At 39.8% G+C, this 27066-nt stretch overlaps 1 protein-coding gene across 4 annotated transcripts in view; it reads right to left on the reverse strand.

The window, feature by feature from the left end:
* ptprub (protein tyrosine phosphatase receptor type Ub) overlaps nt 1-27066 on the reverse strand; it is a 225356-nt gene that overhangs the window by 129029 nt on the left and 69261 nt on the right. The window lies entirely within an intron of this gene.

A 27066-nucleotide genomic window follows, 5' to 3' on the forward strand; every position in this document is an offset into this window, starting at 1 on the left:
CGAGCCATGCATCATGATTAATATGAAATTTCAAGCTCGCACTGGTGCTAAGCAAAATGGATATGCAACAGACCTACATGATACTGTAAAGTTCTGGTTGGGAACTTCCACTGGTTCTTGTATCTTAATGCTCACGATATTATACTAACAGTAATAACCAAACGGCTGCTTTTTCTCAGTTGAACTGTTTACTGGATGCCAGAAAGATCGAGTACACAGCTGCGGAGCCCTCTTCTATTAGTATGCGGAAGAGGAACTGATCTATTCAGAATCGTCCCTGCACTTATACTGTCTAGGCCGCCCGCCCACATGGGCGAACGGCTCAGCCTCCCCATGTGAGAATGTGTGGCCTGATGGCCTTAACTGGTTTTTACTGGATACGTATGTCAGAATGCAGACAGATAGAAAGGACAAATAACAGCGACACAACGGCCTAGCTGAAGTCATCTATCTAGTCATGAAGAGCCCAAATCTAACAATACGTTAGCAACTGCAGACTGAGATTGGCTTAAAACGTCATGACGGGTTATGGGAAGTGTATTTGTAGCATGTTCACACCTGTTGTATGGGAATATGATGCATCACTGTTCTGTCACTGGTGTGTCTTGTATTAGAGGTGAATTATAGAGTGGCATTTCTCTGTTGAAAGCTGAGAAAGACGTGGTCTGGCCACATAGACAAAGAGAACAGGATTTTTTTTTTCATCTGAAATCCATGAACCTTGCCATCTGTGCTCAGTGGGCCTTTATTATCACTCTTTGGGAACACTTTGTGCAGCACTGCCACACTCTAGCTTTAATAAAAGCAAATAAAAACTGACTGTGTTTTTATATGACAACCTAGCAAAATTGGGAACATTTTGTGTATTCTACCAGTTTCAATTAAGGCTATATCAAAACAACTCTCAAATGAATGGGCTTGCAATATAACTGTAAAAATAAAATAATGTGCTAAGGCAGAAGACGGCAATGACACTTTCTCCCTTTCAAAAACACGCAACAAACATATGTCAAAATAACCACAAGCACACCTAGGGACGATTCGGGGCGCCTAATTAACCTGCCATGCATGTCTTTGGAATGTGGGAGGAGACCGGACTACCCGGAGAAAACCCACGCGGGCACGGGGAGAACACGCAAACTCCACCCAGGAAGCTTTTTTTTATTTATTTTTTTACAAAAGATTTAACTATGACTATGATGATGATTCAGTTACTGGTTTGGTTGATAAAAAAAAAAAAAAAAAGGGAAAAATGTTGATTGTTATTTTCCAATGTCTGTAAAGTATGTTTCCAAATTTCTTGGAGAGCTACAAAAATCTGAGAATATTTACTTTTGTGAGGCTAAAATCCGAGGAGTTGGACAGTTTTTCAAGGAAAACAGTGGCAATAAACGATTAAGCGATTCTCAAAAGAGTTGTAATTTAACGATTAATTGTCGATTAATCGAATCGATTAATCTGCCATTATTATTTTGTGACGTACTAGCCAAGGAGCACTTATAACACATTCGATGCTTTTCCATTTTCACTGTCGTCTTTTTAGCATTGTAAATGTTCAAGTCAACACAACTTAATTCATTACCAACAGAACGGCGATAAATTGATATGAGAGACAAGTCTTCGGTAAGATTTACTTAAGAAGTTGTAAACTTGAATCTACTTCCATCTCCTATAAGTATTCATGGCTGGGTGTTCACACATTGCTCAGTAATCTGAGCCCGATTAGTTTCATTGCAGCATCAAGTCCTTTCGGGATTTATTTTACAAAGCAACATTATGACTGTATTCCAATGCACAGTTGTATTTAGCTAAACACAACTGTACTCTCTATTGTATTTTTACATTGGGTAAACAATGTATAGTACAAGCACCTGTTGTTCTACCTTAGTTCTGGATGGTGTAATATTTTACTCTACTGGGATACAGTACTTCAAGCTTTCTCTTGGCTTTAGTCCTGAACTATTCTTTTGTTCAACCCCTCAAACCCCCAGATGGAAGATGAAATAGAATTAATTAATAGCAGCACATTAATTCATTTCCTCTCTGACCTGTCCTATTGAAATATGCCGTGGACATACCCCATCTCTATCCAATACAGCCTCAGTCTTGCTTCTAGCTCCTATAAAATGGGATTTTTTTTCCAGAATGACACTGCACAGAATATCAGCTAATGAGACCTGAGATAGGAATGTTTCTCACCGGACACACATGAAGCAGACAATCCACCGACAGGCTAGTTTTCAGATTAGATTTTCATTAGCACCCCGTTATCAGTGACTGATTCTATTAACATGTCAGCCGCTACGACATGCCCCGGTGGTAAACAACGATGGAGGCCACGGTCACAAAATAGCTCACGCCATCGTTTGGTCATCTGTTCTGACGTGAATTTAATGAGCACGACGCAAGAAGAGCTGAATGGCCCTTAGCAAATGCACAAGTCTGCGTGAGTTCCTATATATGCATTTTCTTATGTTTATTTATTGTAAAAACTATTCCTGTCATATTATATGTTTGAGGAATACAGTCAAAGGTTGTAAAGCTCTACTCAACGTCAACATTGTAGTGATTTAGGAGCACGGCTCGAGGCATACTGTATCCCAGGATATTAAAGTCAACAGAGATATATCAGCATAATAAGGCATTCAAGCAAAACAAGCCCATATACAATCTGCCCCTTCCCTTCCTCTACACACTCATATAATCCCACACTGTTCAAAAAACATATACAGCTGACATTTATGTCAAAGATGGCAACTGGTGCTGCTTAACTCTTTTGCTCCAAAAATACATTCTATTTTAAATGTTTTAAGTGTCCCAAAGACGTATTTATATGTTTTTTATGTTTGTTTGTTTTTTTTATGCTAGAGCATACAGAAGGCTTTGATGCAGCCTCTCAACTGCAGTGACCGGGTGAAAAATTGGTAGTAATGACAAAAACGGCCAGCAGGTGGCAGCAGAGTATAAGAGATCAACCAGGGCCATGTTGAAAACAAGCTGTTTCCCTACAATTCTAATCAGATTTGTGAATAATGATAAAACTTAGCCATATTCTAATGCTAATTGCTGCAAAACGGAAACAGATAGAAATATACATTTTTCCTGATGAAAGAAGACACTGTACTTTTTTTTTTTTTTGTAGCTTCCATGTTTTATAGCAATAAAACACAATATTTTGTGGGCCTTGCAAAATCAGTAAAATATCCGTGAGCAAAGGGGGTTGCTTCAGTGAAAATGGATGGGAGTGAATGAGTTAAAAGGTCTTCAGCAGATATTTTAGTAATCACTTGTCCTGTTTAGAATATTTGTCCCTCAACCAGAATGATCCAATCATGACAAATCATCTTTCCGCCACTGCAGATTGAGGACAGAGTTAAGATGGTCGAGTCTGGTAGCATTAAGCAGCATTTATTCAATGGAAGTGACTGGACGAGCAGAGTAACAATAGCACTGGCATGTGGCGGCAGGCTCTTGAAGAGAAAGAGGCTGTCAGCACTGTGTCACACGCAGACTTCAGAGACTGACGGATGGACAGGTGTCGAGCTCTGGCCAAGACGAGGCCGCATTCTAGCGCGGGATTGATAAAGCCGAGGCAGATACTGATAGGCCGCGGTGTCATCTTTATGACAGGCAGGTGGGAGCTAGCGGCGGAAGGCTAGAGTTACACCCATCCCAGTGGTGTAATATGTTTGTGATTAACTGTCAATCCGCCCCTCCCTCCCTGCTGTTTGGTGGGCAGTCACATTCTAACACTTGTCATTGAGAGGATTCCTATAGCCTTGACCTTGGCCTCCATCAGGACTACAACTGACAATTTATCAGGGCTTTATATAGTTATAAACAGTCAACAGCAGGTAATTTGAAAGAACTTCTTAATTCGTTACAGGGCAGTCGATCAAGAGTTTGGAAATTCAAAGGTATTGTTTCCATATTTCGACAAATCATTGCAATCCAAGTCATTTCTTAAACAACCCTTTAAGATCTTTCGTCATGGATGGACAATTTCTAAGCCGCAGATGGAACAGCAAACATGTAAATGATGCGATTAACGAGATTTCAAGTATCATTTGCTAGTCCTCTGGTTTTTACAGTCAGGTGCCTCATTAAGCATTCCTTTGAAGGGATTTCTCAGTTCATCACATAGCACGCGGATAAAACGAAAACACTTGACAATGCCATCGACCAAAAATGGATAGACAAAGTAATGGGTGCTTGGAAAGTTGATGATGGTCAAGCACTGACAACAGAGAATACTGAAGAAAGTATGTCTTTCCCAGAGACTGGCATTCCATCAATATTGACACAAATTTTGTTGACGTTTGACGGGAAATTTCCAAAATTTGACGAACTAAGCATTGACGAAAGGTTTTTTTTGTCCGTCAATGTAATCGTCACTCTATCAATAAATTTGGCAATCTGTCAAAGTCAGATGTCCCATTTTGGTGACGGACTGACCGAACATTGATGGATGCCCACTTGGAATTACAGAAACATTAACGGACGCTCATTTTGCAGCGCAATCAACGAATGACGGATTGACAGTTCGGCTTGAAATATTGACGGATTGGCTATTACGAAAGGATGTTCCGACTGTTGACCAGTCTCTTCTTTCATCAGGACAAAAAAGGATATTTTTATCTGTTTCCATTTTGCAGCAATTAGCATTAGAATATTGTTAACTTTCATCATTACAGTATTCACAAACCTGTTAAAACACTGGGGAAAAGAGCTTGTTGCAACATGGCCCTGGTTGATCTCTTATACTCTGCTGCCACCTGCTGACCATTTTTTTGTAATAACTGCCATTGCTTTAAGCTACCTCTTCAGGTCAGAGGCTGCATCAAAGCAGTCTGTATTAGTCTGTATTATTAGCAACAAACTGATTAATAGTTATTTTATGTTTTCTCTTACCTATAAGGAAGTCTAGGAAGTGACTAAAATGGTAAAATGGACTGCTTCTTGTATAGCGCTATAACTACACCATATGGTGCCCAAAGCACTTTACAATTGAAGCCTCACATTCCACCATTCACACACAAACACTTTATACAACAGTGGTCGGCTGCTGCCATGCAAGGAATTGCCGGGTCCACTGGCAGCAAATCGGCGTTCATTATCTTGCTCAAGAGCACTTCGAAATGGTCACCGGGGGTGAGGATCGAACCCACAACCTCAAGGATGGGAGACGACCTCTACCACTGAGCCATGCCACCCTTAAAGTGACTAAAAGGACAAGGATGTGGACAGAGAGTTATGATATTTCTTGGCAGTATTTCTGGTTTAGAGATGGTGGAACCCGGGGCAACTACACTACTCCAGATCCCCCCCCCTCTTATCGGGAAATCAAGGCGTGTCCAGTCAGGACAGATTTGGGGCAGATTTTAAACATGTTGGAGAGACCATATCTCACAACTGAACTGGGAATGCCAGGTTTTAGCCCCTGGGAACTCAACTAGGTGGCTGATGACAAGGAAGTGTAGGCTTGGCTTAGGCTGCCAGCCCTGTAGTACAAATACACAGATGGAAATGAAGAGATAGAAAATTCATCATGTCTAGCCTTGGTTGTGACACACTTAAAAAAAAATTGCATTTATTAATCCTCCTGGGATACGCATAACAGAAGATAACAGCCACAACCAAAAACGGCCTACTATGAAACAAGGCCGTTATCATGCTCCAGTGCCATTTATGAAGTATGTTGCGCCATATGTGAAGACAGATGAATTTCATTTTCACAACAAAAGCATTTGCAAGGTAATTTATGCAAATTAATGAACGCCGCAACATGTCATAAGCATTCCTCAGTGAAAATGGTTGTCACCCAAAGAGAAATGCCAGTTATTTGAAGACCAACACCTGCTGTGTCTCTCAATAGCTGTGTGCAAAAAATAATGTCACATTCCAAAACTACCTGGAACCCACATAGCCATGTCCAAAATAGGATTCTAAATCTGAACGCAGTTTCACTGTTAATTAGAAGCATCGCTTTGCTGCATTATTTTTGGTCTTCATTATTTACGGTTATTGCGCCTTTTGGCGCTTTAAATAGTAAACCCTTCTTGTGGCAGAAGTTCCATGTTAAGCCAGCAAGCTAGCTGGGGAGGCGGTCCAACAATCGTTTTTTTGTGGGAGGCAACATCAAACAAATGCTCACACATTAACTCATTCACTCCCAGCCATTTTCACAGAAGCAATCCCGTTTGCTCCCGGCTGTTTTACTGGATTTTGACTGATTTTGCAAGGCCCACAGAATATTTTGTTTTATGGCTATAAAAGCATGGACCCTATCAAAAGAAAGATTAAAGTCTCTTCTTTCATCAGGAAAAAAAAAGTATGTTTCCATCTGTTTCCGTTTTGCAGCAGTTAGCATTATAAGAGAGCTAAGTTTCATCAGTTTTCACAAATCTATTTAAAATTGTAAGTAAATGAGCTTTTTTTCTGGCCCTGGTTGATCTCCTTTGCTCTGCTGACACCTGCTGGCCGTTTGTGTAATAACTACCATTTCTGCAACTGTTCTTTGCAGTTGAGAGGCTGCATCAAAGCCTTCTGTATGCTCTAGCTTAAAAAAACAAAAAAACCTATAAATACGTCTTTGGGACACTTAGAACATTAAAAAAACGTATTTATACGTTATTGGGAGTAAATGAGTTCATTGCCATGTCTACTTGTCCCTTTTGGTTTTCTATTGCTTGCTGTTCTTCTTTCATTTCTTTTTCTCCTTTCTTTTGGCGGTTGGCAAATACTTCTGGTGCATTATCACCACCTTCTGAAATGGAGGTTCGTCAATATTCAATGATTTATTACGATAAGAGAACGGGGAGCTTGGGTGAGATTCTGAGCTCTAATTTTAATATACAGGTCGCACCTGAGTATAAGTCACAGGACCAGCCAAACTATGACAAATAAACGACTTATAGTCCGAAAAATACGGTATGTAGACACTGCACGAGTTACATCTGGAAGTACACAGCAAGAACATTTAACAACTAATTTTTCTTCTCAGCCCACAAGCAGTGGGCATCTTTTAAAGCTGGTGTTGTGTGTGCTTTTCTTCCTCTGTTTTTGTTTAACTTCCCATCGATTACCCATGATGCCTGAGTGAGGATTCTTTTTTTTTTTCCAGCCTGCTTTGTGTCGCCAGTCTGTGGTTCGACATCCTTGTCCTGACACAAGGTCCAGTATAGGGGACCAAAAAAAAAAAAAAAAAACATGAGTGGAATAAAACCAGTCAATGAATCTTTGTTTTCAGCCAGTCAGCTCTAGGCAGAAAACTATGAACACTAAATACATACAGTAGAGGAGTAATTAAAACAGACAAAAAGAAAACTTGTCATAGCAACCCTGTTGCCGCTCTTCACTGCATGTAATCTGCTCCCATTTACTTTCCTGACAGTTTTGCTTCATATTGCTGCTCTGACAAGATTACATTCGGTTTTGTTTGTTCTTTTTATCATGTCAAATTATGCCCCTTTAGGGAATTAATTAAATCTGGTCGGTGACTATGAGGCAAGAGAAGGAATTATTACCATTAAGGCATTTAACTTCAGTGAGCAGTCCCAAAACGATATAAACATACACGTCACTTATTTGCCTCATTTAGACTAATAATATGTGTGGGAGTGTCAGCGTTTCCACCTGTGCTTTTCAAGCTGACGAATGCAAAGCATTGTGCCCTTGTCAAAAATATGGAGGCAATCACAGCTGAACACGTCAACGCTGCATTCTTCTCGTACTCGCAATATTCGGTGTCTCAGATTTCGGTTGTCAGCGAGCCATGAGGAGGTGTGTTATGTATGAAAAGTCTGCAAAGTGGCACATGGAGTCAATGGAGCCATCTCGATTGACAGTCGACAAGGAATGCTTTCAATTAATATAAATGTTGTATATAAAACTCTCACCGTTTTTGAAATCCCTCCAGACAATTTGGGCTACTAGACAAACTCTGCTTCTCTTTGTGCGCCAGGGCTTTTATCTGCAGGACGATGAGAACGTGTCAACTGACAAACGCGGAAGAGCAGCAGCATGGCCATTAGGCAGCCATGGAGACCGCTGTGCTCACTTTCAGAGGGTCCGCGAGAGAGCGCCTCTCAAAAGCCCTGCCAAAGCCTGGCCTAAGGGAGCAACAGGGCCCTATTTGTGCCACTCCAAGCGAGCCGCGCTCATCAGACGGGCTGTCTGCAATCAACAATGGAGCCAGATGGACGCAGACCGAAGGCTTTAGACTCTATGCAGCCAAGAAATAACTCTGTTAAACCACACACATCTTGGTTTCATAGATCTTGGGGGGCACACAGGTGGAAGCGCTTAGTTATCCGGAAAACTTTTGGGAACCCCCGCTGTGACTCGTTTTAAGTACACGAGTCAGCTGAGGCTCACTCTGTTAGGACATCACAACAGAAAATTTACAGAAATTGTTACAGGGAAAATTCAAGTTCACTTCGCCTGCACTTCTGAGGTGACTTTGAGGAAACTGGAGCATCTAAAGGCACTTGTGCGTGAACAAGCCACTTATCGTGACATCTCCTGCTTGTTCATTTTAGCTCTGAATGTGAGAGTAGCTGGCCAAATTATTTCATTGATTAAAAAATAAATCTGAAATAAAATGTCTCTTTTGTTCTGAAAGTACTACGCAGAAAAATTGGTAGTTTAACACCTACAGAGTAAAATTTAACACTTCAAATGTGTCAATAGTGGTCCACACTAAATATAGTTAAAACAACCCTTTGGAAAATGTTAGATTTTTTTACACTGAGATGGAGTTAAAACAACTCTGATCGTAGTTGAAATGTAACACTGAACAGAGTCACCATTTAACTCTGAAAATGTTAAGATTACCCTTTTGGAGTTAAAATCAACTCCCAAAAATGAAACCCTAAAATTTTAACACAAATTTTTGCTGTGTAATTGTAATTGGCCTTCCTGTTCAAGTGTTACTTTGCTAAAAACTGTCCATCCGGTATGGAAACGGGAGTTCAGAACATACAGTCAGCAATTTTCCCGTCCTGCCATTGTACCATCAAACCTGATTAGCCAAGTTAGTACACAGTCTACCGAATTTAGCATGTCAAAATCTTTGCATTACCTTTGCTTGAATGTGTTACTGTTGACAATCAATTTTTTGGAGCTTTTAGCCATGTTAAAATGCCAATTACTCATCAAAATCATCACCGAAGTGGCGGTTTCCTCCATTCAAGTTATTCTGCTCTCCAAGCACCAGCCCCTCCCAACCTGAGAAAGTGTTCACTCTATGATGTCATCAGGTGCGGACCCACCACTATGAGGGCTAAACACATGCTCACTTTCTCTGAACCCTCCATGGGAGAGTGACAAAGGTAGCATTTATCAGTAAACGTTCTGTCCTAATGAATTCAAAGCAAACTATTATCCTTCACATTTGCAATGCCAAAGAGCAATGACAATTAGCTGTCTTAAATTTCCTGAAAGGTTCCGTGGCTGACACTTGTGTAAACTACAAGTCAAATTTCTGCGGCTTCGGATGAGAGGGACGCAGCAACCACACCGGGAGAGGCGGGGTTATAACCGAACCGGGCGTTTTACTTCCGCATTAGAAAGATAGCCAGCAAAATACCTAATATTTCCTAAAAAAAAAAAAAATGACATCACCAGGATGTCAAAGGTAAGATTATCATTTAATCATTATATGCCTATAGTTAACTGTGGACGGGCTTAACACACCAAGATTATGATACATCTTCTTTAAATAGCACCGGTGCCAAGATGGATGGCTTACTAATAAACCCAACAAAGCCGTTCAACCATCTGCTTGCCGGTGTGTTATTACTTGAAAGAGCTGGCGGTCTTATGAGACCACATGCCAGGCATAGCCACAACTGCGATAACAGACTGTACATTTCTGACCTGCCCAGACTCCCAATGTTCAAGGTCTCTGTGAGAGTGAACCTCACAGCGCCTTGGGGAAAGGGAGGGGAGAAAAAAAACACAAAAATAAGCCCAAAGCCAGTAGAGTTAGGCCTTTGAACTGAGGATCGGGCTAAATATTCACGCTTAACATGTCAAAGACAGGATTTTCAGCTGCAGCCACGGCAAACAACCAAACCGGAACAAACTTTTAATTCAATATTTTCATGCAAGTCTGACAAGAATACACATACACGCACAATGTATACTGTATATATGTGCAAACACATTTCAATTTGTTAGCTTATTTAAGCCAATCCTGATACTTTAGATCTTTGAAGTGCTGCTGTTGGTACCGTAAGGAGGTTGATCCAGCAGAAGCCCGTGGAAACTGGATTAGTCTAGCCTGGCTTCCTAATTAATTGTCAGGATATTTGGCAAAAAAAAATAAATAAATCTTAGCTATCTCTTCGTGAGGGATAGTTGCCACCCAGTTTCTGTGCTTCACTGCCAAAAATGAGCTGCTTCATTTGGCACCTCCTTTAAATAACTTTGAAAAGATGTGGAAAGCTTGTGCATTGTTAAATCAATCTCTTATTAGCTTGCGGTTCTCTCTAACAGGAAGAATGCTTCTTCACATATTGTGTAGATGTTAATGGGGAAAGACAGTACTATCCCCTGCCAAAAAGGTTAAGAGAATGATTGTTTCACTCTCGTATAAACATTCACACCTGGAGGCATACACAGCAACAGCTATGAGCACAGGTCGGAATAACAGCAGCTTGTGTTCGCTGCTACGCGCATTTCTGACACATCGTCTCCCACTCAGTGTGTAGCAGCGGATCTCTTGTGAGAAGCCATTAATAATACACCAAGCACGTCTCGTAAACCAAACTGCCATGTCATGTCATCCCATTCCCAATACCGTGCTTCAGCTTCAGAGGTAGGCGGTGTAGAATGTTAAAGAAAAACAAGAGGAGCGCAATTGAACAGGAGATTCAAAGAAAAATACAGGTGCAAAATATGCAACAGCCTCTCAGAGCAATGAAAAAGAACATAAGTGAAACTCTGCGGGTGTAAAAATAGGTGCATGTGTTGCCGCGATGGGACAACTGTTGTGCTCCCAAAGAGTCCTCAAATGAATTCAGTTAAAAGGGGTGCAGTTTGTGGGAGTGGGCTCCAACAGCCATCTCAAAGGGAGAGCGTCTCTTCCATTCCCGACGCACATAAAGAGAAGTTGAATTTTGAACTTCCCTGTTTCTCTGCAATGAAAAACATAACAAGCTGAGCATATAAAAGCCAATAAGTTTCAACTGAAGTTATGATTATGACTCCTTCTATGGCTCCCCTTAGAGAGCATGGCCCTTAGCGAGGTGACGAGGAAGCGGCCTGCACGGCGCGTCGGGGAGCTGCTACTTCATAATTAGACTGTCACAATAAAAGAGATGCAGTGCCTCCAGATTTCAGTATACGGCACGGCAACAGAAGCGACACGGGAGAAAATAAGATGATTCTGGAAGCATGGATGCGTCTCGTTTCTGAACATTAATCATCCCGTGGATGTATCGCCAGCAGAAGTCAGCAGATTCTATGCATCTCATGTTGGCCTGGGCGCGCATTCAAGTGTGCGTGCCAAGTTGATTCGCACAAGTGTTGCGTCTAATTTATAGAGCGTGCCATGCCCTCCTTCTCATCCTCGCTTATGAATTTCCAAGCAAATGCCGTCTGACAGCTCTGAGTGGAGGACCCCCAGCAGTCATTAGCCGCAAAAACCTGGGAGTGTTCCTAGGAGGGACAGGCCCCTCACTGCGATTGCAAACAACCTAGAGGAAGGGAAATAGGGTGGTGATGGGTTTCATGATTCCACCACTGAGCTTGATGGAATTTCTGCTCGGAAAAAAATAAGAGCCCATACAATGCGTCTGCCAAGATGTCAACATTTTTCAGTGATTGAAAAGGTACAGTCTAGAATGTCACAGGTTAACCTCACTGTTCAGACAGGTACGACTCATATCTGGGGTCCTCAATCAAAAGAGAGGTCCAGTTCAGGAAAATGAAAAACTAAATACAGGTGTTGTTTTGACCTTCGGCTTGTGTTCCATCAGGGGACACCACAGCGAGTCACTCGCATGATTTGTTTGGCACCGTTTTTATGCTGAATTCTTTTCCTGATGGAATAGATATATTGCCTATAAAGGCAAACGTATCATATTGAATACAAGGCATTTTTCATGATCATAATTTTTTTTTTTCCCCATTAAAACCCTGACGTATATGATCTGACACATGCATTTCACGCATAACCCATTAGAGGGCAGTATCACCCAGCTGATGGCTTTTCCAGCGACCTTGCAAGAAAGCCCCAATCGAGAAAGGAAAGACGCTTATACTTATTAATAGTGGGAAATGTTCTTTCTAATTTGTGGAAATACTAAGATGTTTGATTTGTTTATTATTATATTTTTGACAGTTATAAATGTACAAATTTAAAGCACTGTGACCGGATGTATCAAATATGACACAAATCAAAAGTCACATGTGGAAGTTGATTAAAAAAAAATAAAAAAAAATAAAAAATGTTTGTTCAAAAGGACCAATAAATACTCTATTTATAAAGAATCTGAATTTTCTCTCATATAGTTCATGGTTCAGTATTTATAGTGTTAAACTGCTTGGTACCAACAATAGCTTAGTATTTGGGTACAGGCCTGGAATCAACCCATGCCATCTGCAAAGGCAGCAGACAACACTACAAATGTGGGAAATTGAGTACAATGGTGCTTTGAGATATGAGTTTAATTTGTTCTCAAACTGAGCTCATAACTCAAAAATCCTCTTTCCCAATTTAAAGTGATGGAGATGCTAATGATGTTAATCTGTTCTGGCCTCACCCCCCAAAAAATAGTAAGAAAAAAAAATGTCTGAAAAATAACACTGTAAAATTATACATACAAGTAGGGCTGTCAAAATGAAAGCGATAACTCTGGAGATTAATTTAAACGTCATTGAAGCGTTAAAAAATGTACTCAGTTAACTCAGTTCACTGGAGGAGTCACTGGCGGGAAGATAAATAAACTTGGACGATAGGTCGTTTTAATTTCTGATTTACTTGCTTGATGCTCTAAACTCTAAAGTATTTGCGCACTTTGCAGAGCCAAATTCAAGTAGCATATTATTTGTACGCCTTTGGCGTATCATGAGAGCAAAATGTTACCCACCAAGATTTTATTCAAGTGAATATCTGTTACAAGCTTTGAAGAAAAAAGCAGAAGTAGAAAAATGTGATTCATCGCAATTAACTCATTTGCTCCCAATAACGTGTAAATACGTTTTTTTTAATGTTCTAAGTGTCCCAAAGACGTATTTATACGTTTTTTTGTGTTGTTGTTTTTTCAATTCAATGGACATTGTGCTGCTCCTTCAGGTGCGCATGCCTTGGCCCCTTGTGGGCAGTATAACACAAGTGACTCATTCAGTTGAAATATTACAATTGTGATGGGCAAGTACAGATACCAGGTATGAGACATATATTTAAGTAGCCTAGTCATCTACATCTCCTTTTATCAATACCACAGTCATATATAGGAGACTGGAGGCTGCACACAAACAAAGAAAACTAACAAATTATTCACAATAATGAAAACATTCTCCATAGCGAGGTAATAATATTGTCACAGAGTTGGCTAGACAAAGCTTCAGCAGACACATTCTCATCATAATAACAGAAGTCAGCCACAGTATGATGCCCCTCCAACGCTAAAGTACAGTCAATACTTCTGAAGTTGCACTTTCTGAGCAGATTTGACAAAGGCAGCGAAGACAATAATGATGAATGGGATTGTGAGAGAAGAATTGTTACACGCAAAGTAATCCAAGATATGAAACAAAAAAAGTGCAGTCGCTCAAAGGAAATTAATATCAGTCATTTCGAAAGCTACTTTCCTCTCTATTCTCAGACATGTATAACCTTGCTTGAAATGATGTTGCACCCTCTGTTAGTATAACTGCTTTGTTTCTCATGTGTATAATCTTCTATGACACATCATAATCCTCCACACAAACAGTGGAAACGTGCCTGGAAGAAGGGTCATGCCGAAGTAATTCTTCACTAATGCAAGGAAATGAAGACAAAATCCATATCGCAACGATGAGGACAAAGAGTATGATTTATAATGATGTCCAAGATATTTTCTCAATACGACATTCTACGTGAGACAAAAACATTTCAAAGTAAATACTGTGGAAACTGTGAAGTGCAGCCTTGAGTTGTACAATTCAACAGAAATCCGCGGTAGCAATACGTCTCTAGTGCTGCAAAAGACTCTTTGTCATGTAATACATCAAATGAGACAGCATGGGACCTCAGTTTAGTGAGCATCAAAGGACTGTATCTTGGTTTCTTTGGCTTGTGTGACTTTTTTTTTTGCTCAACAAGGGATGTTACACTCAGGAAGAACATAAAATGAGAATAAACACCGTAAGGTACGTAACGTGGACTCACGAGTTTCAGGTTATATTTATTAACAGTTTCATGGTGGCGGCAGTATAAATATCAATTTGAGGAAACTGATTACAGTCCCTCGCTACTTTGCGGTTCACTTATTGCAGATTAACTCTATCGCAGGTTTTCATTTGGGTCCATAACTCTTCATTGCGGGGTTTATCGGTTGTACTTCGATATTTTGCGGGTTTTTCAGAGATTATCCCCCCATTTTCAATCGTGAGTACCCCATAAAATGATTTATTTATGCTGCTATTTTTATCCTTTTTTGTAATATTTGAGTAAATTAAAAACAGCTTTTATTTGTTCAATGCAATATATTACATCTTTAAACAAAATATTGACTATTTGATCAATTAAAGGTGCATTGTGCCGTTTAAAAAGGTAATGTTAAAGCTTTTCTACATCATACATGCTCCACCAATGCCCAGCTGAGTACAAAGAGCCCTTCCTGTTTTACTCTGACTGCATCTATCAGCTTTTATCTTCCTTTTATAGTAGAGTGTGCGAACCACCGCACACTACACAGTTTCTTTGGTGAGGGGAGGGGCGGAGTTTTTCTTAACTCATTTGAAGTCATGTCTTCGTTTGTTAACTGTGGGTGTCACTTTAAGATCGTGCACGTACTCGCACGCGCACAATGAACGAGCCTAACACAGATGCTGCAGTTACACTTTGGGCCAGAGGTGGCAGTAGTGAGTAAAAAAGTGACAAACTGCATAATGATCCTTTAAAAAAAACGTGCACCATAACATTGGTAACTGTAGTGCATTCTAATTATTCAAAATCCAATTTCATTCTTGACAGACACTAAGAATAAGAATAATCATTAGAAATGGAACACAGTGTTGTGCAGAATATTTATAACATGCCAGGTTGTGTCGATCCACATAAAGACAAGGTAATAAATGCAGGGAGAACAATGATCCCGCGAGAGCCGATATAATATATTACTTATTGTGGCTAATTCAAATGGCCATCAATCTTAACTTTGGCATTCTGCTGGCATCAGGCCTTTCGTGGTCATTATCATCACAATTTAATGCAAATGTCCCCACCCAGAAGCAGGAGTACATATCAATTACTGACAAAGTGTTGGCCATGACAAGAGTTATTATGGGAGCAGACTGCACCCGAGAATGAGCTTAAACCGAAGAGAATGCCAAAGAGGGGAAAACGCCCGGTCTCCTTGTGTGAAGTGCCCACTCGCCACTTGCTGATTCTCCAAGCAGACGCTGGCTCAAAAGGGTCCTACATTTCCAATCAATGTTATTCCAGCAAAATGGAGATGAAATAAACGACACTCGAGAAGCCCTCCCGGCTGGTGGATTGCTATGGCAGCTTCTTGCCTCAAGAAAGAGACGAATCATTCGATCGCACAGTAGTGGATCGGTGACCGTGCTTGCATATGGTGCGATTTGTGTTGTTGTTCATCTCTGACGTATGAGCATCTTTCTATGTGATACAAAAAAACATTTTACAGAGAAAACGATACTAGAGTTCCAGACTTTTTTTTTTTTTTTTTTTACACTAGTAACACGGCAGCCCCCAACTTAAATAGGGGTGCACACAGTAAATTGAGTCAAAGTAAATCTATTTATTCCATTTTGCTTTGACAAAATATAATGGGAGCAAATTTACTGTAATTCATTTAATCGTGGAAAAAATGGATCATTACAAATCGTGTTCAGCACAAAATATTAATCACACAGTAAAAAAAAAAAAAAAAAAAAAAGGAAATTGCTTTTTTCAAGATACATCCCGATGCATTGAATCAGTAATCAAATCAAATTGTACGCTTCTGAATTCCAATCAAATACTTTCACAGGTTGTCTTTCAGCGACTTGATCGGTGAAATTTAAATAGAACTTAGAACTTTCTAAATGTTCTTGTGGCAAAGGAGGCGTTTTGTGCAACCTTCTAAATGCAGTCATTATCCCCTCATGAGCCCACAGAATCATGAACCTGGGGGAAACAAGTGTGCTGCATTTGAAAGCAGATGAAAGTGCTTTCATGCTCCCGCATGACATTTTGTTCCCCATTAAATAATGTGAACTTCAATGTGAAAATAGACGGTATGTTAATCCGATCATTGTCGTCGACACAAAAGCATGTATCCCCACAATTCCTGACTTTTTTTTTTTTTTAGACTGGCATTTAACAGCTAAGGTTAGCAGTTATAATCCTTTAAATGTCTTCTCTTTCCAAATTCTTCTCTTAGCCAACCTTATTGAGGCAGGTCACCCGCCAAAAAATGGGAAGTACAACAATAATATATTACCTTTAGAGTTTGTAAACAATGTGACACAATTTAAAGGGCGGTGCTTAGCTGGAGGCAAAAACACCTGAGTGGCATGTTCCGGTCAGCACAGAATGTTCACGTTGGAATGGACGCGGAAAACGGCCATTTGAGTTAATATGTGAGTAAACTGACTCCCCACGACCGTGAATGTTACTTTAAAAAGTTAACTCTGATGGGCCGATATTTACCGACCCCTACACACTCACACACTGGATAGACGATTTAACAGGACTACCCACCGTGCAATGGCCGGACATTTAAATCTACCTCATAGAAAAACTGAGCGTTTATACTAAAGATAAACTGAAGGCCTATAAATAATTAGATGTCTACAACTACGTTTTGAATGGACATGTTCAAAATTTAGAATATAACAACTTGAGCGAGGACTTTTGTGTCGTGCGGTCGCAAGTGCTGCCAAATCAACAACGGGGCAGAAGACGAGGATATACGAGGCATGGGCCTCTCCAACAAAAATTTTACAAGAAGGTATCGGAACCATTGTGGGTGCTTTCGCCTCAACAAAACTGAAACATACAGCTCACGTTTGGTTAGCTAGCAGTTAGCATTCGCGCATGTAGCATGTAAACACGGACTTTTTGTAAGTCCGTGCATGTAAAAATAATCCCACAAATAATGACTCACTTAAGTAATTTCAATCACAGCTAAGTCTAGCCCATATCATTGTCCAGGTTGAATCTGATAGTTAAATCTTACCTGATATGAAGTGTGTGCTGCAAACACGAGCATAATCGCGTTTAACCACAGCCGTCTGCGATTACTCTGACTGGCAGAGGATGGGACGCGATAGAATTTCAAGTTTTTGTTGGTGCTTTTACGGTTCTGGCAACCAAAAACACAACTAGACGACATTTTCTACAGACAAGTTGCCTCCAGCGGCAAGTTGTTTTTGCCTCCAGTAAACACTGTGACGTCATTGTGACGTAGGCCATGAAGGAGTCTATACCACTTGACTTCAATGCTTTTTTTTTTTAAACTCATTCAGGGTTTCCCCTAGTGCTTTATAAGCCTGGCGGCCCGCATTCATTAACACAGACCAATGCTTTGTAGATATCAGCTAAGTTGTTTTTTTTTAAGTAGTAGTAACACCAAAAACACCAACAACAGTTGTGAAGGAATTAAATGTCAGCTGGATGGACTACTGTATACTCCATACCAGACTAGATGGACGGATCAAGAAAGTAAAAGATACTTGAGCTTAAAGAAGGCAATGTTGTAGACTAGAGGATTCATGTGACGCAATAACCGGACGTGCGCAGAGTGAACCAGTAAAATATCAGCTTTCAACAGTCCCATCTGTGTGTCCTTGTGTCTTGGATAAAGGGCAGGAGCCTGGTGTCAATTTCAGGTGAGATAACCCGTCAACAAAGTGAACCGCACCAGGAAATAGCACTGAGCTATAGCGTGGAACTCAAACTGAAGGCTACAACATTCACATATAATGTCTGCCTTGAGATATATTGTATGTGTGCTGTGCAGGCATTTACTTCTGACACCAGAGGAGTGCTGATTAATGGCTACTTTGCAGCTGTTTCCTCCTTTAACCACATCAAAATGTACTTTACTGGTTTGCAGGTATTTCAAGAAAATGCTTCCACACCAGCATCTGTCTGCTGTTGTTGTTGTGAGCGATGCCTTCCATAGAGAACCACTGAGCTATTATGTTCTATGTTACAATGCTAGCCTCTCAAGTGAACTTGAATTTAAATTTAAGAAACAGAAACTGTTGATAATCTAAAAAAAGGAAACCAGTTGGCCATTCATTATTAAGTGGATTGTCTTTAACCAAGCAAAAATATATTTTATCTGACAACTCTATACTTCGATAGAATTTTTCAGTAGGATACTCGATTACTAAAATATTTGAAAGCTTATACAGTCTGCAAGTGTCTCTCCATATAGTAGGGATGTAACGATAAGGGCAATTTCGTGATATCGTGATATTAAAACTGCACAATATGGTCGTCTTCATGTTCACGATATTTAAAAGCAACACATCTGTTAAAAAAAAGTCAGGTTGATTTCTATTTGTGCAGTTCTAGCACCAACTTGTGGCTAGTTTTTTTAGTGTAATTTAATTTTTATGAGGGATGTTTTGGCCCTTCTATGTTTAAAATCCACACTATTGGTCAGATGAAGGAACGCAATATAATATGCCTGTGAAGCGAGTCAATATGTGGAGGAACTTAGTGTGTGCGTACATTAACAAGTAAGCGTCTCAATATTATTATTAGCGATCGTAGCTGGTTTATATACAAAGCACAATATTGCGCTTTTTTTTGTATGAGCTCTTTTTTTTTTTTTTTTTTTTTTTTTTACAATATTGTGACCTTTTTTTAAATATCGCCAACCTCTCCCCAATATCGTGATAATTATCGTATCACGAGCTTCAAATCGTGATATTATCGTAACGTGATGTTCGGATATCGTTACATCCCTACTATATACACGACAGAGAAATGCAATGTACAGTGACGGGTAGAAGGAAATTGTCTTCCATTAAAAGGAAGGAACAATTATCCCATGTAACCATCTGATGCCAGTCATGCGCCCTACGAGTATATCAGATTTGTTTTCAATTAAACAGGCCAAGATTTCACTTTGAGTAAAGTACATGTTATCATCCATAAAATTATGGTGAATTTAATTGAAATAGAAAGGGTGCATGAAAATAAATTCCTTGGAGTAGTTATTGATGATAAATTATGTTGGAAACCACACATAGAAAATGTTAAAAGGAAAATGTCAAAAATCATAGGGGACACTCTATAAAACCAAGGCGGTCCTGAACATGAATTCACTATATACATTATATAATACATTATTATCACCATATTTGACCTATTGTGTGGAAATTTGGGGAAATACATATAAAACAAATACCGATGCTGTTTTTAAATTGCAAAAAAGAGCCATAAGGATTATTAATCAATCAAAATATACAGAATCAACACATCCACTATTTATTAAATTAAATACAATGAAATTTTATGACTTGGTTGAGTTTAAAATAGCACAAATAATGTACAAAGTATACAATAATCTACTCTGCCACAGTACTCAAACGTTGTTTGAAATTAGACACTGTCCTTATGAGATAAGGGGTACAAGTGTGTACAAAAAACCCAAAACAAGAACAAATATTAAGCAAAGGTGTGTCTCCGTTCAATAAACTTCAACTTCAACTTCATCATTTGTGACTAAATTGAGACAATATGATTCAGTATTCAGTGGTTTTGTGACACGTTTATATGATGGTGTGCTGTGAGATCTAGTGTAAAATGTTGGCACAAAAAGGTTGGTAAGCACACCTCAATAGCTTATGACTGCAGGCAAAAGGGAAAGCTGAATTAGAGGTTGATTCATTGGCTATAATTTAGATTTAGATTAGCTGTAGGGACCGGTATGTGTGAAAAGCTTGTGATCTTATCGACTTGGCATTAATGAGTTGTAAGTTATCATCCTGGTGAGCCACTGGAGTCCACTTGTGGTCCTCTGAGGACTATATATCATTCTGACCAATTGGCTCACTCAACTAACTGGTCATTGGCTCTCAGTCTTGAAGGTGTGATAATTAAGGAAATCAGCAGGCTAAATGTTTATTTAAAATGAAACCTTTTAAACTGGTGTCCCATAATATAGGTAGATGAGACCCAAAGTAAGGAAAAGCAGACGCATATATATATATATTTTTTTCATTGGTAAGGTCTTATTCTCATCAAAGAAGCCATGTTGCTTCGGTGTCAGAACAGCCATTTCCTTTTTGGCACCCCTCAAATCTCGGCGCTTTATTAATGTTCCGTACGTCTTCAAAACCACCTGGTAAAAATACCACAATATCCAAACATATCCAACATCAAACGCCCAACAAAATTAGACATTAAAGATAAGTGTGAACGCAAGTGAAGCAAGACCAAATATGTCATGTTCTACTTTACAGAGAACCAAATAATGATATCACACCGTATAGATCATCACACAAATAATACATAAAAAAGAAGGATGAAAATGGCCGAATCGATATTTAAAAGGAGGTCGTCATAAAACCCAAAGAGTTGCCGTATTTTAATTATGACTGACATAATTAACTGTGTCTTAACAAGCTGTAACAAGCTTGATTTCTGCGGCAAGCCCGAGACTTAATTGCCGCCATTAAAGTTACTCAGCTGTAGCTGATTAAAGCTAATTCTGCGGGTTGGCAAAACAACAAACCAAAAATGTCAGCGTCGTTAACATGAGCTCGACGTTCCGTTACCTTCGGCTTATCATTCGGTTGAAAATGTTGCAAGGACAATGACATCATTAAGTATTTATTTTCTACTCTATAAAAACAAATGCTGCGGTAAACCTCAACGGTGCAGAGTTCACATTTATATATTGCATAGCAGAGTTCCTCCACAGTCAGATAGTGGTTTAAGAGTCCGACTCAGATGTTAATCTTGAAGTATTACGACATATTATTAGATCATTTTGACCTGCACCCCATTTTGGGTATATAATGAAGTCATATATTAACCAGTGCAGCATTTCTGGTCATTGAGGTTACAATGTAACCACAGAGAAAATGTTTTTGTTAACATCAGTTAATCAGAGTGGGGAACTTCCATCAATCCATGTTTCTGTCATTGACGGATGCACACATTACCAGTGACAGCTTTATGATGAAAAGCCTCGAAAAAATACACAAAGAATGACCGTATGTACTGACGGACAAAAACCTGCTTCAGTTGATGTTCAGCCCGTGTATTTTGTTGAAGCTTTTTGTCATAAAGCATTCGCCGAAAATGTGGAAATACGTCAACGAATAGAAAAACGGGGAGATGTTTCGTTTTGTTGATAATTACTGTACCTATGAAAAATACCGTTTAGTATCCTGATGACAAAATGTTTGGGACAGAATTATACTATAACAGTACATACACAAGTACACTTCTAAACTTTTAGATTACGAAGTACAGTCGACCCTCGCTATTCGCGGGTGATTCGGAACGGGCCACAAATAGCGAAAATCCGTGTATAATTTACCGCCATTAAAATGCATTTTTTAAATCCTAGAAATTATTTTGGAAAAATGCGGATAAATATTCAAAATCAAAAATCAAACAAAAAAAAAAAATCTAAAATATTTAACTCATTTGCTCCCAATAATGTGTAAATACGTTTTTGTTAATGTTCTAAGTGTCCCAAAGACGTATTTATATGTTTTTTTGTTTGTTTTATGCTAGAGCATACAGAAGGCTTTGATTCAGCCTCTCAACTGCAAAGAACGGTTGCAGAAATTGTAGTTATTACACAAAAGGCCAGCAGGTGGCAGCCGAGCAAAGGAGATCAACCAGGGCCATATAGAAAAAAAGCTCAATTACTTACAATTTTAAATAGATTTGTGAAAAATGATGAAACTTAGCTCCCTTCTAATGCTAATTGCTGCAAAACGGCCATAAAACACAATATTCTGTGGGCCTTGCAAAATCAGTCAAAATCCAGTAAAACAGCCGGGAGCGAACGGGACTGCTTCTGTGAAAATGGCTGGGAGTGAATGAGTTAAAAATATTGAGCCACCATAGATCAGAGTGGTAGTGCATTCAAAGGATGAAGTGCTAGCAATTCTGAAGTTGGCTGAGAGAATACTGTACTGACTGTTTTGCTATTAGGAATGAACAAAAATGGGGCCACAGGAGAATAACAAATTTAAATCTCCATATAGTTGGTGTTAAATTGTGAAGTGAATGCAGAGAGCCAGAGAGGAAAGACCAACATTCTACTGTAATAGCGTATTAAACCACAGAAGATGGCCAGTCACTGGTCGGCTACGATAACAGCAGATGACTTTGACAACAGATGAATCTCAGGTCACTGTCAATGACACACACATGCATACACAAACTCACGCATGTATGTAGCCTATCCAAAGTGTGTGGCTGAGGTGAGAGGTGACAGATTGAGAAAGCAAGAAGGTAATGTTGTCCTCTGTAAGATGACTACAACAGGATAGCGATAGACTGCGCCTTTTCCACAGTTAAGCTTATGATATTGAGCTTGCAGAATGTATGTATGTTTCAGTCGACCAGGCCCCGACCCCAAGATAGTACTAAAAGCCATTTCAGCCGGGACCACTCTCATCTCGTGCAGCAATTTACTTGCCATTAAAGAGTAGGCTACTTTCAGAACATCTTTGGTAGAGCAGCTCTAAGTGATGGACTTCTGTGATCCTGATTGCAAGTGTGAAAGTGTATCAAACTGCACCTTCAAGGTCTGGGGCAGACATTTAACAGTATTTCAAATGGATGGGCTGAATACATAGTCTAAATATTAAAACGGTAAATTCAGGCCAAAATGACTTGAGCCCAATTTGCATCGAGTACATTGGATGGATTCCAGTACGGTCTTACAAACCGGTTAATTTTGGGGGGGTAGGATCTGGATATCAGTAATTTATAGATACAGTTTTAGTCATTTTGCTATGAGGAAAGAAAACGGATTTGTCAGAATGATAAAACAATTGCCACCTTTTGGGGAGGTCAACCAAACAAAACAAATTTGAGGACACGTAAGTGAAATGCTTTATACCCGCATCACCTTGTGACAACTACACACCGCAATGCACAATAACCAACCGTACTCCACACAAAAGTCAAGATAGACGGCAAGAAGAGGAATGACCTTCCTGCTTTAATCCAAATCCTAACTCGCAGCATCTGATCAAATTTGTCCATTTAAACCCACAAACATGCTCTCCTTGAGTAACACGTTGCAGCTTGTCCTTGCCAAGTCTTTTATGTTGGTCGTTGGTAAAGGGAAAAAATAAAAATAAAAAAATCGACCTTAGTCCATGATCCAACCCTAAAATACATTGCCTATGGGAATGGTGTTATTTTTTCCCAACCTTGATAATGCATAATGTTCACTGTACAACCTCGTAACTTGTGACTCTTCTTGACAAGGTCATCATCCTGCAAACTAACGCGTTAATTAAAACAGAACAAGAACGGAAGCTTATCAGGCAGTTAGACATCACTGATCTAATTCAAAATAAAGGCGAATCTGATGATAAATGGGCCATTCTTATTAAGACCTTGCCGCATTCTATCTTCTTCCCCCCCTTTGTTCATGGGAACAGTAGTCTTTTAATTTCTCCTGGGAGCCACAAGCTGCTGCTGTCTTAGCTGTGTTTACTAATCTTCCCCCGACACAAATTTCTCAGCCGCACAAAGTAATACGGGTGGAATGTAAATAGCCTTATCTCATAAAGTCTAGTTATCCCTCGCCACCTTGGTTGTCCGCTGTGATACATGGTTAAAAGTCAACATGCGGGGATTAAGTAAGAAAAAGCGAAGCGAGAGTATCAGACTTCCTCTGCCAGGGATCAGCAGGGGAGCTATACAACTTAAATTATGCGAAAATGCCAAATAAAAAGGTATGTACGCGAACTCGACAAAATGGCGCCCACCCTATCGCTAAGCTAGCCTAAGAGTGGACCAAACTTAAGGTGGTTCCTCAGTCCTGACACAAAACTTGATGCCCGTAGTCTCGCTTGCCTTGCAAATTTTAGTACCTGTCTAATTCAACCTGCGCTCGTCTGCTGCACGGAAGGCCCTCGAAAGCTGTAAATGGCATGAGACTGAGTTTTAATTAAACCCAAAGGGAGAAGTGTTAATTAGCCCATCGCCTGCTGTGAATGGGCTGCAAGCTGCAGGCAGATTCGCACTTCATTGCTGATGACAAAAATGTAAATTACCATAGGTGCAGTTTAAGAGTTTAGGGTTAAATTTTGAATTTGTCATGCTCAAAATTGACAGATGGTGAGAACAGGACATTACCTGATTCAGGACATTCTCAACCACTTTATTGCAATCCAGTTAATATTTTCTTAGAAGACATAAACTGTACACAATGGCAATTTCTTTTTGAACTGACCTTGACTTGGCCAATCTTGTCATCAATTTTCAGTGAGGATGTTTACATCCAGCCAATCACCTTTTCAAAACGAGAATATTGCAGTATTCAGGTTTTTAAAGGCCATGTAAACACGAAAAAATCGGAATATGCACCAGAAATACAAAAGCAGAGGTAAACTTGACGTCACACTTTGGAGCGAGGAGGAAACCAACTACTTCATTAGTGTGGTGACTGACATGAATATTATGTCTTTTTATTGACCCATAGGTGGGTTTCATGTGACGTCACAAGAAGCGCCCAACCCCAGATGGTTGACAGGAAGTAATTTCCCCATTGGTAAGAGCTGAGAAAATGCTGAAGTTTTGTGCTGTTTATGGCTGTACCAACCAGTCTAATCGAGAAAAAAATAAAAGCTACTTTTATGGCCCGAAAGTAGTAACCCACAAAGATGGATTTGAAAAAATAAATAAATAAATTCCGAAAGAAGACGGCAGACCTGGATTAAAAACCTTCGTCTGAAATCCGATTGCTAGGTGGCTGCGTCTTTGTTTTTAGCAATGCTAGCTACGTTAGCTATCACACTGAGTGGCTCTTAAATTGAGTTCCTTCTTCCAGGAAGACCACAACATACGTTAGACCTCTGAGAATGGTTAACCTAGCAACACTTCGAAAATAGCAGGTAAAGTAACAGTTAACCAGCTAGCTCGTAGCCTGATGCCAGTGGTACCTTTATGTTTAGTTGAAAAGAGACATTTACTCACCCGAACAAAAACAAGATGGCAGTTATTTAGTGCTTCTTTTGAGCTGCGTTCACTGACCCAACCACACGCAAAATAGTTGTAAGCCTCCAGGCTTTTATACGCCCTCATTTGGCTAGCGGTGTAGTACGATGTCTGGAGGACGAGGTAGTTCACGACCAGGCAAATCCAACACGAGTTCGGAAAAATCTCTTTTCCTCAGTGTAAGGATCATATCAGACATATTTTACTATTTTTAGAGCCTATCAGTTACGTCCAGGCTCACCCTATGCTTTTGCATAGTTGCTTTCTATCATTTTCAATGGGTGTTCCCTACTTCCTGACCTCCAGTTGAATTGTGCGCGCTGCCGGAATAACGTGATTGCAACCCACCTATAAAGTTGAAAGTGGAAACGTCTATTTGCGTAATGACGTTATCCGTGCATCTCGGTTTCCATCAGGATATTCCAATTGATCACAAGAATTATGTATACAGGAGTAACACACACATAAATGGGGGTTAACCTGCTGTTAACCTGAATATTGACTGCATGTAAAGGTAGACAGTAACTGCCTACTGTTATGTTAGAAAGATTAACGTAAAGTTACATTCTTTCTTCTTATGTGCAGTGAACAAGGATAAACATATTTTCATTTAATTTGTATAACTGCACCAAAATCTGATGGACTTGATGTTACGACAGAGGCAAGTTGATCCCTTCAACAAACAGCTGGAAGCTCACTGCCGCATCTGATATTTCTGATGGGAAGCTAAAACAACATGCTTCTCTTTGTTAGCTCCCAGTAGGAATTTGTTAATGCAAGGATGGTGGAGCGCTTTATAAACTATGCATGCCGTCTCCCTCTGGCAACCACCAGCGGAGAGGATGATGGCAGGAAAATGTTGGTTTCCATTAGTCTTGAGGCCGGTTAACACAAAGTTATCCTTGGGCTTAGCAGGAAACCGACAAAAGTGGGATGACTGCTTCATTAAAGCTGACGCAAAATGGAAGCTGGACTATAAAAGCAGATTAGCAGCCACTTTTCTGATAGGATGACTGCAGTGCAACAAATCAGTCTGCTTTCCTTCCAAATTCTCTCAGAAGCTGTCATTAGAGTTAAGTTTTGGGTTTTAGCCATATATATCAATGAATCGCAACCACGAAATCATCAGGTGTGAAGTGCGAAATCATCCGGAATAACATTTGGTCACTCTTCAAGTCATGTGAGTTTTATCAGCTTTGCTCAACTAAACAATAACAAAAATTCTGGATTGGTTATGTACACACACAGAACACACAGGCAGAAAATTCAAACTCACATTCACAAGTAGTGTTGTTCCGATACCGTTTTTTGGCTCCCGATACCGATACCCAGCTTTGCAGTATCGGCCGATACCGATACCATACCGATACTTAAGTTTTTTTTTTCCTCAACATGAAAAAGCTGTCCTGCTATTGGTTCAGAGCATTTAAGGGCCAATAGGATATCTTAGATCGGCATGTAGTGAACATGTCACATACCAGTGAATGTCGTGCACCAGCAAGACACAAGATGCTGCATCCAAAATCCTATATTAGCGTTGGAATTAATGGTATCGGCATGTTACTTGTGAGTAGTCACAGATACCAATACCACTGTTTTAATGTATCAGCTCTGCCGATACCAGTATCGGTATCAGAACAACACTTCACAAGCACAATTCATCACAAGATGGCTTCACCAAGGTC

The sequence above is a fragment of the Festucalex cinctus genome, chromosome 7 (assembly GCF_051991245.1).
Source record: "Festucalex cinctus isolate MCC-2025b chromosome 7, RoL_Fcin_1.0, whole genome shotgun sequence".
Lineage (NCBI taxonomy): Eukaryota > Metazoa > Chordata > Actinopteri > Syngnathiformes > Syngnathidae > Festucalex > Festucalex cinctus.